This window comes from Mobula birostris, chromosome 23 (assembly GCF_030028105.1).
Source record: "Mobula birostris isolate sMobBir1 chromosome 23, sMobBir1.hap1, whole genome shotgun sequence".
In the NCBI taxonomy this organism is placed as follows: domain Eukaryota; kingdom Metazoa; phylum Chordata; class Chondrichthyes; order Myliobatiformes; family Myliobatidae; genus Mobula; species Mobula birostris.
In genome coordinates, this window is record NC_092392.1 from 48,821,777 (window position 1) to 48,837,415 (window position 15,639).

The window sequence follows — 15,639 nt, forward strand, 5'->3', positions numbered from 1 at the left end:
CCAAAATCCGAAAACCTCCAAAAAGATTTTTTGAGTGCTGACATGACATCACAAATGGAAAATTCTACAAGGTGCTGGAAGGGTTCCAGGGCGATTCACAGCGCTCTGTGTACCACAGACAGTTCTGAGAACTGACCTCACATATGTAATGAACAGAAGTTAATGAAAAGTAGAAAAACACTGTATAAAATTAAGACCTTGATTGCGTATTGAAGAGTGGCGGAACAAACATATGCCACTTAACAGTACGCTAATCATTAAACAAACAAAGAAATATCACAACAAATTGAAAATTGAAGGTAACTAGATATTCAGCAGGCTGGTTGGAGAAATTTAAAAAGCACATCATTAAATTTTTAAAGATTTGTCATGATAAAGTGCTGATCACAAAGTAGAAGAGAAATTCATGATGTTTACTAAGATCGTCACTGATCAACACCTAATCTGCTGAACAGCTGCAACAGTACATGTGTGATGAACAAGTACAAGACAAAGCCTGCTTACCGGTAACGCACAAATTCAGTCTGAACGCTGGCAATCCCAAGCTAGCTCTTTATATACTTCAAAATCCAAAAAACCAAAACACTTCTGGCTCCCAGCATTTTGTATAAGGGGTACTCAACTTGTACAAGGGTCTGAAAGCTATATTTTAATATACATGTTATGTGCTTTTCTGAGAATACAGAATGATGGTTTTCTAAAATACTCATGCATTTCAGGTGAGAAGGGAACATTTTAAATGATGTGTAGTGCAAGTAAAAAGACAGAGTGATAGATGTCTAAAGTGGGCTACCAAGGCAGCGGTGGAAGTTGATACTAAGGTGGCATCTAAGAGGCTTTAAGAGAGACACATGAATATGCAGGAGGTAGGGGCTGCAAGGATATGAATCATACAAGTAGGAGAGATTTTAGTTTAGTTTAACATGTTCAGCACCAACACTGTGGGTCAAAGGGCCTGTTCCTGTGTTGTAATGTTCTATGTAAAGAATGCACAGTCATCAAATTGTGGAATCAGACAAATTTATGAATACAGGTGTCCCCCGCTTTTCGAACGTTCGCTTTATGAAACCTCACTGTTACGAAAGACCTACATTAGTACCCTGTTTTCGCTTTCAGAAGGTATTTTCACTGATGGCAGTGCACGCCCCGAGCAGCCGCTCTCCCCCGGATTCGGAACGGCATTGCTTAAGCACGTTGCATTGAGCAGCCGTTAGCAAGATGAGTTCTAAGGTGTCGGAAAAGCCTAAAAGAGCTTTTAAGGGTGTTACACAGTGTAAAACTAGACATAATTAAGCGTCTCGATCGTGGTGAACGAAGCAAGGACAAAGTGAGTTTGGCTTGTGGAAGCTGACGAAGATGATGTTGAAGAGGTTTGGCATCCCATGACCAAGATCTGATAGATGAAGAGCTGATGCAATTGGAAGAGGAAAGGATAACAATCGAAACCGAATACAACCGAATGCAGAAAGTGAAGCAACTGCGTGAGATTTTCGCTGCAATGATAAAGTACGACTTTAATTTTGAAAGGGTACGTAGGATTAGGGGATATTTGCAGGATGGTTTGAGTGCTTACAAAGAACTGTGTGATAGAAAAATGCACGAGGCTCAGCAGTCAAGCAAGCCCTCCACATCAGCCACAGCAGGCGACGAACCTCGACCTTCGACATCAAGGCGGGCAGTCATAGGAGAAGATGAGCTGCCTGCCCTGATCGACGATGAGATGACACCCCCGTGTCCCACCACCCCAACCCCTGGGCCCCGGACAGATACTGTACCGATTCGCGGAGAATGCAGCAGTAGCCGGAGGCACACAGTACATCTTTAAGAAAAAAGTCGAAATAAACATGCTAATTAATTAGGTGCCACCTAGAACGTAATTATCAGCCCAGATCGGCAATCCGCACTGATCTGGGCCGACAATCATGTGCAGGGCAGCATCTAATTAATTAGCATGTTTATTTTGGCTTTTTTCTTAAAGATGTGCTGTGTGCCTTCCGGCTACAGCTGCACTCTTTGCGGCAATGTATCGGGTCAGCGGCCCGGAGGGTGGGGGGCCACTGCACCACCCCAATCTGCGATGACCCAGTCTAACACACCATCATCAGTGTGCTCCGTGCTGTTTTTCCAATTCCGGTAAGTGATACTACACTGTACATACATTATTTCTACTTTATACAGGCTGTGTATTTTTACGTGTTACTTGGTAGATTTGGCAGCTTCATAGCTTAAAGGTTACTGGAGAGCGCTTGCGCCGTGTTTCTGCCAACAGCGCTTGCGTGAGATTTTCACTACGGAGATCTGTGCAGGCAATCGTTGTAGAGAAGTATTTCTACTTTATATAGGCTGTGTATTTATCATATCATTCCTGCTTTTACTATATGTTACTGTTATTTTAGGTTTTGTGTGTTATTTGGCATGATTTTGTAGGTTATTTTTGGGTCTGCGAATGCTCACAAAATTTTCCCATATAAATAAATGGTAATTGCTTCTTCGCTTTACGACATTCCGGTTTACGAACCGTTTCCTAGGAACACTCTATCTTCGGATGGCAGGGGAAACCTGTATTCGGTAGGGCAAGAAGGTGCAGCGATTTGAAAATGAGGGATTCCTTAATTAGAAGCCAACATTGGTAAAGTAAGCACAAAGATAATGTGTGTTAGAAATATGTCAAGTCATAACAAGATCATTTTTAAAGGGCCAAATTTTCAAAGACAGCTCGAAAACTGATCAAAGAGAGTTTCAGGAACAGATGACTAAAGTGGGGAGATAGAACTGGGTAATGCCATCAGTCAATCTTAACAATGAGACATGTGTGCTAAATTTTATAATAAAGACTCTATTACATGGTCCAATTTCCATCAAGGCCTGAGAAATGACTAGACTTGATGCGAAGATTCAGTTTATAATACAGGCTAAAAACTGATGATCTTGGCGAGTAGGATGAATGAAAACCCCCAAGGTGTTCTACACATGTAAATAACAGGAGGATGACTAGAGTGAGAGTAGGACAGATCAGGGATAGTAGAGGAAGCATGTGCCTGGAGTCAGAGGAAATAGGAGAGGTCCTTAATGAATACTTTGCTTCACTACACACCTGTGGGAGTGACCTTAAATTTTGTGAAGCCAGCGTAAAACAAGCTGAGATGCTAGAATATCTCGATATTTTAAAAAGCGAATGCGCTGGAACTTTTGAAAAGGAGAAGTTGTGGATAGTGTAAAAGGTTGTCTCACGTTACAATAGGACATTGACAGGATGCAGAGCTGGGCTAAAGGCCAATTTATACTTGTGCGTCAAATCGACGCCATAGGTACGGCGTAGCCGCATACCCTACATCGTAGCCTGACGCGCACCTCTCCAAAAATGTAACTACGCGTCACGGTGATGCAGACCGCAACAACTGTGATTGGTCCGCTTGGTAGCATCGCATTTCCTCCTACGCTGCAATAGCTTCCCATTGAGCGACTGAAGGGCAGGGAAGGAACTCTGGCTGCAATGCTTTCCAGAAAGCTTTACAGACCTCCGAAATTATGGAGGACCCTGTGCTTGACGCCAGTTTGTAGCTAGCTGCTACAGCCTGTTGACTTCCACCTGAAGCTAAAACTCGAATGGTGATTGCCAGTCTCTGAGTATACTCTGCATAAACTGATGAGAAATAAATGGTTGGAGACGATGAACTAAATCGTCAAATCTACCTGCCGACATCCGAAAATATTTGAAATGCATTTCCTCGTCCATGTCTCTCAGTGGCCCGACAAGCACAGAAAATTCACCCTCCTTCAGTTTCAGTCACCATTGTTTGAGGTTTGAGTTGCTTCATGCTGAGTTTCAACATGAAGAAACTCAACACAGTGGCATAGAAACCCCACCGCCAATTAGCCTTTTGGCAGTGAATTGCAGAGCTAAGCAAACACACCAATGCACAAGTATAAATGCTCACAACGGCATAGGCCACTTGCATAGGCTACTACGCAGAAGGATAAATCAGCCTTAAGAAATGGCAAATGGAGATCATCCAGAAAAGTCTGAAGTGATTCACTTTGGACGGTCAAATTTGAAGGCAGAACACAGGACTAGTCATAGGATCCTTAACAATGTGGAGGAACAGAGATATTTTGAGGTCCACATCTATAGACCCCTCAAATTTGCCAACAAGTTAATAACGTTGCTAAGAAGGTACATGGTGTGTTGGCTTTCATTAGTAGGGGGATTGAGTTCAAGAGTCACAGGTAATGTTACAGTTCAAAAAATCCTAGCCAGACCACACTTGGAATATTGTTTTATAGTTAGGGTGACAAGCTGAGATGCTAGAACATATCGATATTTAAAAAAGCAGATGTGCTAGAACTTCTGAAAAGCATTAAGATAGAAAAGTTCCCAGGGCAGAATATACCTCAGGTTATGCAGGAAGCGAGGGGAGAGATTGCCTCATTATAGGAAGGATGTGGAAGGTTTAGAGTGGGTGCAGAGGAGATTTGCCAGGATGCTGCCTGGGCTAGAGAGCATATCTTATGGGGATAGGTTGAGCAAGCAAGGGCTTTTCTTTTTGGAATCAAGACATGACTTGATAAAGGTTTACAAGATGATAAGAAGTATAGATCAAATGGATAGCCAGAGATTTTTTTCCCAGTCAAATAAATGGCTAATGTGAAGGGATTTAATTTTAAGATGACTGGAGGAAAGCACAGGGGAAATTTCAAAGAGTTTTTTTCAAAATAAAGCAGAGTGGTAAGTGCATGTATCATCTTGCCATGGGTGGTGGTAGAGGTAGATACATTAGGGGCATTTAAGAAACACTTAGATAGGCAGATGGATAATAGAAAAATAGAAGGTTATGTAGGAGATAAGAGTTAGATTGATCTCAGAGGAGGTTATAAAGTCAGCATAACATCAACGACCAAAAAGCCTGTAACGTGATGTAATGTTCTCTATTCTAATTAGTAGCTAAGTCCCTCTTCAGAAAAGGCATGGTGATCATGAAAGATCTTTGAATAAAAGCCATCAAAAACACAGCTGTTTCTCCCTTCTTTGGAGTTCAGGTATTTACATCTGTATCATAAAACTCATTAAATTCATTCACTCCACATGCCCATAGCTCCAAATAATAGCTGTGTCATTTTTCATTCCCAGCAGAAAATATTTTGGTGAAAACATCAGTGAAACAGATTCTTGTTGTAAAGAATCAGTCCATCTGCCAATATTAACTGGTACATTGCACAGAAAAAGCAACTCATATTTCCGATGTTTTCATTTGCTATTGCTTTTCAAAAGAGTCTGTGCACTGGCATTGATACCATAACAGCACATACTAAACCATGTGATCAGCTGATAAATTGAAACCCGGACGAGTTTATTATCTCATATACTAAAGGATAATGAACAGCTTTTCTTGCATACTATTCATACAGATAAAATCATGACACAATGCTTTGAAGTACAAGATAAAACAGCATCAGAATTGTAGAAAAGTGTAACAGCTACAGAGAAAGCGCAATGCAGGTAAAAAATAAGGCAAAACAATAGTGAGGTAGATTGACGTCCATCTCATTGGACTTTAGGAGGAGGAAACTGAAGGTCCATGCACTAGTCATCATCAGGAGAAAAGAGGTGGAGAGGGTCAGAAATTTTAAATTCCTCGGTTTTATCATTTTATAGGATCTGTCATGTGCCCAGAGTGCAAATGTAATTATGAAGTGTCTTAGAAGTTTGTGAAGGTTTGGCATGACATCTAAAATTTTGAGAAATTGCTATGAATGTGCGATGGAGTCTGGCCCAGTCTGTCACAAGTAAGATCCTCCCCTACCACTGAGCACATCTACCACAGAGCACAGTCACAGGAAAGGAGCATCTATCAAGGACACCACCATCCACGCCATGCTCTATTTTCACTGCTGCCATCAGAAGAAGCTACAGGAGCCCCAGGACCCATGCCACCAGGTTCAGGTACAGTTATTACCCCTTAACCACCATAGGGTTCACTTGCCCCATTACTAAACTGTTCCCACAACATATGGGCCCACTTTAAAGGATTCTTCATCTCATGTCTCAATATTTACTACTTATTTATTATTTTCTTTCTTTTGTATTTGTCCAATTTTGTTGGCTTTTGCACATTAGTTGTTTTCCCAACCTGTTGGGTACACTCTTCCATTGATTCCATTACGTTTCTTGGATTTACCGAGTATGCCCACAAGAAAAGAATCTCAGGGTTATATATGGCAACATATATGTACTTTGATAATAAATTTACTTTGAACTTATTGTGCTAGGAAACCATAGCCTCATACCAGTGGGGCAGAAACTGTTCTTCACCCTGTAATATGCACTCAGACTTTTATATCTTCTGCCTGATGGAAGATGGCAGAAGAGAGAAACTCCAGGGTGTTTTTTTATAATCTCTGATTATGCTAGCTTTTCACCGAGCAGCAAGAAGTATAGACACAGTCCATGGAGAAGAAGCTAACACTCAGATCTTAACATTACCCAACTTGCTCATACTCTTATTTCTCCTAATGCTGTCCCAATTCACATACTGGACGCTTGTACTTTAATGATCAACAGAGTCATGCTTTTATCAGCATGGTGTCAGGAACAAATCTCTTTATGTACTTGGACATCAAGGCTAGTTATCTTTTTTTCTTACAGGTACACAGAGTGAAATCTATCAAGTTAATACAGTAAGATAAAAATTGGGAAGCCACTCTTCCACAAGCTTGTACCTCCATAAAAGCTCAATTGATACATGCTTTACTTTCTCAGTGCAGAACAGGCTTACTATCAGAATACTTCATCTTTTGGTGCTTCACTCCACGTCACCAAGTCACCTAGTTAAGTAAGTTCATTGATGTTTAATTCAGTATTATCTTTCCAGTCTTGTTTGTTACCTGTATCATTAAGCAGTTTTTTTTAAATATACAAAAACTAAGTTTATCATTTTGCAATCTAGTTCACTGCAGACCATGATAAATATGCACTACAGATGCACAATCCAAAAATAAAAATTTACTTCATCTCCAAATGTAGCTTATGATCTTCCTCAAAGCTTGGGCCAGCTGGCTTTAGCAACAACTAAATAGCTTGATCTCTAACTAATTAATCAAACATTGTCTTAAAAAATTCAAGGATGCTTGGTCAAAACAATATTGCCTTGACTGAATTTATTGCTTAAGATCATTAGCAGAAAAAAAACTAACCATCCATGCAAGTCCCATCAAGCAATCTATCATGCAGCAGATGTATCAACTAAAAGTTTGGATAGCACCTTCCATATCCCAAGATTGGTCTTTCAAAACATTTGTCATTAAAGACTATGCAATACATCATTTTCTACTCTGCAATTTCTCTCAAATGTTTCAACTGATACATTTTTCTGGTAATAAAAGCTAAACTTCCTTTTTTCCTTGCACCAAATAAAATCCATCATATTCATAAGTTCAAAGGTAATGGTGCCAACTTCTTCTGATTGTTTAAGTAACCAGGAAAGTCATACACCACACTTTTAAAGCACAAGTTCAGTTTTAATAAATTCTGCTAATTTATAATGTAATCCTTGCTTATTAAGTTCCGGCCACAGCTTGACTCAAGGATTTCATCCATTTTTGAAGAGGTTGAATGAATGGCTTCACAAGGATCATTTATCATTTATACAAGATTTTCCTCAAATTGGTATTAATGGCATCATTTAGAAGTACAATTTTGGTACTTAAACCTTAACATTTCACATGACTTAACGCGCTAACAACTTTGTTCCATTTTAGTCTGCAGAGAATTGCATTTCTTTAGGTTTATCATATTATCAATTGTCTTTTATTTGCTACCATGGTTTGAAGTAAATTGCAATAACAATTGTTTGTACAGAGATAGACAGCACTAATAAATAGGGATAGGCCAGCTGGTCCGTCATCCCAATGATAACACTTAAAGGCATTGGATTTCTGTAGATGTATTACTGTGCTCAATTTCAAAATAACCAATTATTCTACTAAGTTCATACTGTTCTTGATATTTCACAGCTGTTTCCCTGAGCTTACAGGATCTGCAGCTAGGTGGTTGGGCACAAACCTATTGCTTGGAATTCATTAGTTAAAGAAAGCAACATTGCCAGGGATCTTTCTCTAGCATATGGCTGTGTACACAGAACACCCTCAGACATCCCAGATCTTTGCACTTGAATCAACAAAAGAAAGCCTTGATTTTGCAGGCTGTTTAGTTATGCCTTGAAAATGGCAAGGTAAATTGTCATCAGACCGTTTCCCCCCATTCCCATCTCAGCCACTGCAAGATCACATTTGCAAACTCTCTTAATGATTGATGTTGCAGTCTTGACTTTTTCTTATTTAGATAATTCACTGGAATCCTCCTCAGCACTACCCCACAGAGCAATGATTCACTGATTAGACAGCTCTTGGTACTCCAGTCTGAAAACTTACACGTACATTTGGGAAAAAAAGACATCTGTATTTTGGTTGCACACAAAGCCATGCCCTTCATTGGCACACCTACAGCTATAAATCACCCACATTTCTAAGAAGTACAACAGCAGGCCAGGATGAACAAAAGGGCTACAGATGGGTACTAGCAGCACATGCTCCATGTTTTGACATACCACCCACATATTACAATCTCTATCACTTCCATCAGACTGTAGATATGATAGAAACTGCTGTCTCTTGATTTGCTCCCTAACCAGAGATCTCAATGGTGCCATTTTCAATGGCTGCAGCCTTGAGCCCCGTGTGGCAATGCTAAGTGACATCACTTGGCCCGGTCTGCCCAGCATAGTTCCTTATTGGCATCTCTTCACACCAAGTCTTCGTTGCAGAATTGCCTGTAGAAGGTACAGATTGATAAGAGGTTTCTGCCACAACATCCTAACAGTGGGGAGGCCAGGTTCCTCCACCACAGCAGTGGGAAGAAATAGGTCAGGAGCTCACGCAAGGCTCCCAGCTTAGTAGCCCTGTTCATTAATGCACTGCTTTACATAAAATATTTGTGTTGGAGCTGATATTCCTGGGAACCCATTCTGTTCATTAAGGTATGATACACTTTTAAACTCTGGGCAAGAGCTAAGAAAATAGCTGGAATGTTAACTCATGGATGGAACTATGGCTGAGTAAATTAATTATGCATTCATACTAATGCTTTTCACATTTAAAGAACATAACAGAATCATGCTAAGTGAATAATATTCAACTTGCTGTAGGAAAAAGGGCAAAAGAGATCTGGGAAACCTGTAAACTACATAAATATTTGACATAGTTTTGCTGAATGACACACAAATGGCACACAGTGAAAACAGGTAATTATTCTGGACTTCTCCATCTCCATTTCAGGGATTAACTTGGCAAACAATTGCCATTACATTCTCAACAATTCCCACAGATATTTCAGTTACATCTCCTCCCACAATACTATTGTTTAGGACTTCATTATATTTTCTCAGTTTCTCCAACTTGATTGCATGCATTATGATGATAACAACAATTCCTAAAACAATTTCTATGATGTCTTCTTCCTCAATTGAACCGCACTTTCAATCAGATTTGCTTCATCTACTGTCTACCTGCCCTCACCCAGACTCCTCCCACTAAGATCAAGAATCAGGTTCTCTTGTCATCACTTGCTACCTCATAAGTTTCCACATTGAACATGTCATATTCTTTAATATCCACCTGTAAATCAAATTTCCCTTCGAATATTCCAAAGGGATCATTCTTTCACAACTCCCTGTTCACTCTTCCATCTTCACCAATATTGACTCCCCTTCCATGCAACTTCTCATGACACCTTCACATGCAAACACAGGAGATAAACCACTTCCTTCCTTTTACGTCCTTCCTTCCCATTATCAAGGCAAAACGTTCTTTCCAGATGAAACAATGATTCTCTTGCACTTCTAATAATTTAAGTAGCTTAACATATGTACTGGGTGCCAATGATGTGGTCTCCTCTATTCTGGAAAAAAAAGCACTGAAAATTGAAGAATTACCTTGCAAAACTGCTCCATTTTACTAAAAGTATCCTGTTGTTTGTCACTTTAATTCTCCATCCCATACCAATTTTTGTCTTTGGATTTACAGTGTGCCAATAAAGCCTAACACACGCTCAAAGGACAGCATCTCACCTTCCATCTGTGCACATGGTAGTCCTCAGGACTCGACATAGAATTCAATTTCTGATTAATGCACTTTCCCATTTATTTCAATTCTAAACAGAGCTGATACAAAGGCATCAAATTCTAACATTATCTTAGTTTTTCCTCCATCCCCAGAAGCTGCCTGACCTTAAGACTCGTCCAGAATTATTTCAGATTTCCAGCAATTGTTGTGCTTCCAAATCTCAATCCAGCATTGCTTTTGTTTCTTCTCTGTACTCCCTCTATTAGCACCTCCTTCACATAAAAGAAAACATTTTATTGAATGGAACAGAAAAGGTTGATTCGAGAACTATTTCAAATTAAGTAAGCTACTTAAAAACATGCCACATTTAAATGTTGGAACCTTTAACGGGATAGAGAAATTATGTTATGGTGAACACGATGGTCCAATCCAGACAGCACTTGAGATCAGAGCACAAAAATCTAATCCAAATTACAGTATAATACTGAAAAGTGTTGCAAAGAAATACAATTTTGGATCTTGGACCTGTTTAAATTAACTTCCCTGTGCACTGCTTTGAACGAGATTGTTTCCCTCTTCAAGTAAGTTGCTTTCATTTCATGTTTTTTATTGGTCTGCTATTGCCCAAAATCTGATATCCACAGGGCAAAGACTCGAAACAGAGATTTTCCCATAATTTGGACAATGTAAAAAGAGTCTGAAACAAACTCATTTTTTAACTTAAATATTTTTCCTATTGAAGGGCCAAACATTTTGAGCTGATTCACTCCACCTCAGAATAATACCAGTGCTCATTACAGAGGACAAAGCTAGAGAAACAGCAGATCACTAAACCTGTATAACTCCAGATTTAGACCTTGTATCTCGAGTAGAATTTCTCATGAGAGGCAAAAGGAAAAATCAAATCAGATACTACAAACAAAAGGCTTCATGCTAATCAAAACATTAGTTTCATGATTCACTGACATTCTTTCATTGGTAACTGGGGTCTAGGTTGAATACTTAGCATGATTAGAATGAATTTGGCAAAATGTAAACATTAGACCTTTTATTTTTAAAAACTCTATCTATGCCTTGTTTAAAAGGCATATATCAATCAGACAGCTAAAGACTTTTTTCCCCAGGGCAGAAATAACTAATACAATGGGGCACAACTTTCAAATGTTGGGACAAAAATATAGGGGAATGTCAAAGGCAGGATTTTTTTAATTAAACAGAGAGTGGTAGCTGTGTGGAACACATTGCCAGGGGTGGTGGCAGAGGCAGATACATTAGGAACATTTAACAGACACTTTGTTAGGCACAAGGATGAAATAAAAATGGCGGGCTATGTGGGAGGAAAGAATTAGATTTATCTTGAAGTAGGTTAAAGAAGGGCTGTTCTATGTAAACACACTAGAGGTTTGGGCACATTTCTTATTGTATATCATGTTACATTCTGAATGTGGCTCAAATTTCCTCTCAGGTTTGAAATTTAAACCTGAAATTTAAACTTTGTACCAAAGTCACAAAACCACACTTAGTCTCAATACTATGGATGAATTATGAGGTCAAGTCCCTTTTAAAGGCTACAGCTGTGGCCTTTAAGTCCGGGGATACCAGTCGCTACACGGAATCCAGGCGTGAACTCCGGAAAGCCATTAAGGGCGCCAAGAGGCAATATCAACCCAAGTTGGAAGCCCAGGCTAACCAGAGGAATGCCAGTAGACAATGGCAGGGTCTAAATGAGATTACTGGGTGCAAAGAAAAGGCTGGGAATATCAATAACTGTGGCGCTTCTCTTCCTGATGAATTTAACGTTTTCTATGCAAGATTCAAACAGAAGAGGAGCGCCCTGCTTCCTCCGGATGAACCGGACTTGGTGGCATCGAGATTCAGTCACCGAGGAGGACGTTAGAAGGGCCTTCCTCAAGACAAATCCAAGGAAGGCAACGGGCCCAGATGACACCCCAGGACGGGTTCTCCGGGCCTGTGCAAGCGAGCTACCTGGAGTGTTTGCTGACATCTTCAACTGCTCCTTGTTTCAGTCTAAGATCCCCTCGTGTTTTAAGAAGGCAACGACAATCCCAGTGCCAAAGAAGAGCAACGTGGCATGCCTGAATGACTATCAACCTGTGGCTCTGACATCAATTGCTATGAAGTGCCTTGAGAGATTGGTTATGGCACACATCAACCACAGCCTACTGGTCAACCTCGACGCTTTGCAATTCACCTACCGGAGCAACAGGTCAACGGCAGATGCCACCTCTCTGGCCCTACATTCCTCTTTAGAACACCTGGAGAATAAAGACACATGCGTAAGGCTCCTTTTCATTGACTACAGCTCTGCCTTTAATACCAGCATTCCAAATAAACTGATTCCTAAGCTCCGGAACCTGGGCTTTAGCACTCAGATCTGCAGCTAGATCTTCAACTTCCTCAAAGGCAGAACCCAGGCTGTAAAACTAGGGGACAAGCTCTCCTCTACAATCACTCTGAGCGCCGGTGCCCCACAAGGCTGTGTACTCAACCCTCTGCTGTACTCACTGTACACCCATGATTGTGTAGCCAAGTTTCCATCAATCTCAATATATGTTTGTTGATAACACAACAATTGTAGGCCGTATCTCGAGTAATGATGAGTTTGAGTACAGAAAGGAAATTAAGAACCTGGTGGCACGGTGCGAAGACAATAACCTATCCCTCAATGTCAGCAAGACGAACGAATTGGTTGTTGACTTCAGAAGGAGTAGCGGACCGCACGACTCAATTTACATTGGTGGTGTACAAGTGGAACAGGTCAAAAGCCTTAAGTTCCTCGGGGTCAATATCACAAATGACCTGACTTGATCCAACCAAGCAGAGTTCATTGCCAAGAAGGCCCACCAGCGCCTTTACTTCCTGAGAAAACTAAAGAAATTTGGCCTGTCCCCTAAAACCCTCACTAATTTTTATAGATGCACCATAGAAAGCATTCTTCTAGGGTGCATCACAACCTGGTATGGAAGTTGTCCTGTCCAAGACCAAAAGAAGCTACAGAAGATCGTGAACACGGCGCAGCACATCACACAAACCAATCTTCCGTCCTTGGACTCACTTTACACCACACGCTGTCGGAGCAGTGCTGCCAGGATAATCAAGGACACGACCCACCCAGCCAACACACTTTTCATCCCTCTTCCCTCCGGGAGAAGGCTCAGGAGTTTGAAGACTCGTAGGGTCAGACTTGGGAACAGCTTTTTTCCAACTGTGATAAGACTGCTGAACGGATCCTGACCCGGATCTGGGCCATACCCTCCAAATATCCAGACCTGCCTCTCAGTTTTTTTTTGCACTACCTTACTTTCCATTTTTCTATTTTCTATTTATGATTTACAATCTAAATTTTTAATATTTACTAATTTTTATTTTTAATATTTAATATTTGTAATCCAGGGAGCGGGAAGTGCAGAATCAAATATTGCTGTGATGATTGTACATTCTAGTATCGATTGTTTGGTGACAATAACATATAAAGTATAATATAGTATTGCAAGATTAAACAAATACAATTTTTCAATTTGTGCTTACCCTCACAGTGCAACACCCCTCATCCTGTAGACCACCCCAGCTATAAACACACATCTAAATCTTAAGGCCAGAAACAAACTGATCTGAATTCCTAGGCAAGTACAACTTCCAAGTTGCTGCCATTTGCCATGCTGCAACTGACTTGAATTAACACGCTGAAGAACTGCATGTCTATGAATTTCAATCCATCTCCTTACCTGTGAAATGCCACATTTGATTATCTCAAACATAAAACTTACTTCAAACAGGATAAATTGCATTCATGTGAAATCTTGTATTACTGTAATCTACTGCTGATGAACTTGCAACACATTTCACAATACTAGAAGTTAATAACTAAACCAAAGTGCCTCTATCACAGGGTGGTTACCAATTCAAGTACAACATTGTAATAAAGTAAACAGGTTCTCTTCAAAATATGCAAATCTGTGGTAAAGATTAACAAAAGGTTATAAATTATTTAATATCATTTCTTTATGAGACAGTAGAAAATTACTTTTCCTTTAATGATCCTACTGCCATTTAATCTGAATTATTTCAAAAAATCTCAGAATAAATTTTTCAGGATTGCACTAGTATCTCTGGAATGTGCTTGGCTCCCTTACTAGTCATAGTCATACTTTATTGATCCCGAGGGAAATTTGGTTTCATTACAATTGCATCAACCAAGAACAGAGTATAAATATAGCCATATAAATACAAGTATTTCCCTTCTGTTCCTGGATGTTCTAGAACATAAATCTCTACTGGCCAACTTGAAACAAAATCTACAAAATAGAAACCCAACTATCCAAAATCCATACAAGAACCAAAGGTGTAGCGAAGCTCTTAAACAAATGACTATACCAAGTTTAGAGAACTTGGTTTCTACCACAAAAGTTTTCAGCACTAAATAAAACAAGTTCTTGCTTGACAGTTATGTTCACTGTTCAATTGTAACAACTGAACAGCCAGGGCAGGAGGACAGAATTCAATTTCAATCTCAGAGGTAACAGTACAAAGTTTTAATTCCATATTTAAATTAGCTTTACTATCTTTGTCAAAGCACTAGACATTAAAAATTGGTAATATTAATTTAGGCTGGCAAATGATTTTGAAAACCTAGAAGTCTAACTGGGAAAAACTTCCAATGGGAAAAATGTGTTAAAGGCAGAGCACCTCCAACTTCCTGTCTACTCTTGGGAGTTAATATTTACTTTTAAAAAAATCAGCAATACCCAGCAAAATCTGCCAAGTCTATACTTATCTGCACCTCCCTTATTTCTTAATAGGGAGTGCACACTCTGCAAGAACATGTCTCTTTTCTACAGTGCAGAGTTGGCCCTATACAATCCCCAAACCCACACTGATGAAATTTAAATTTGGCTAAAAACATTTACAAAAGGTAATCACAGATAAATTAGTGTTCCAGCACTGATATAGCCATTAATACTTTGCCTGATAGACTAATTAGAATAGCATGTGAAGAAGCTCAGATCAGTCATTGTTATTTCTTGTAAGAAAGGTACTAATGCGATGTTACTGGATTAGTACATCATAAGCCTAGTCAAATAATTCAGAGACAAGAACTCAAATCCCTCCATGGAACCTCAAGAATTTAAGTTCAATTCATGAAATAGCTTAGAATAAAAATAAAAGTAATGAAAAAAACAACATTGCTGTGGAAACAATATGGAGTATGCTCATGAACTTCCAGGAAAGCAATGTCATTCCCAGCCAGAGTGACCTATTCACAATTTCAGACCAACAGCAAGTTGTAACTGCCCTCAGAAATGGCCCAAGCATCCTACTCTACTGTATTAAATGACCTTCACATGAAACCAAACAATCCTTCCACATTTCACTTAGAGTAGAATTTGAAACAGAAACACTTCAGGCACAGGAGTACATTCAGCCAGAGACTCATTCCACCGAGATGCAGCACAGAGCGTCATAGGAAGTCATTCCTGTCTGTGGCCATCAAACTTTACAACT

At 39.8% G+C, this 15,639-nt stretch overlaps 1 protein-coding gene across 10 annotated transcripts in view; it reads right to left on the reverse strand.

Annotated features, from left to right (window-relative positions):
- eps8a (EGFR pathway substrate 8a, signaling adaptor) overlaps positions 1-15,639 on the reverse strand; it is a 234,716-nt gene that overhangs the window by 124,117 nt on the left and 94,960 nt on the right. For 2 of the 10 annotated variants that reach the window (XM_072241156.1, XM_072241151.1), the window contains exons 2-3: positions 12,333-12,392; positions 10,281-10,388 (exon numbers count right to left, since the gene is read on the reverse strand). The exons of 6 other annotated variants lie outside the window; for them this stretch is intronic. The gene's annotated coding sequence lies outside the window, so the exon portion shown is untranslated. The remainder of the gene's footprint in view (positions 1-10,280; positions 10,389-12,332; positions 12,393-15,639) is intronic. 2 more of the 10 variants (XM_072241152.1, XM_072241153.1) reach the window with 2 other exon arrangements.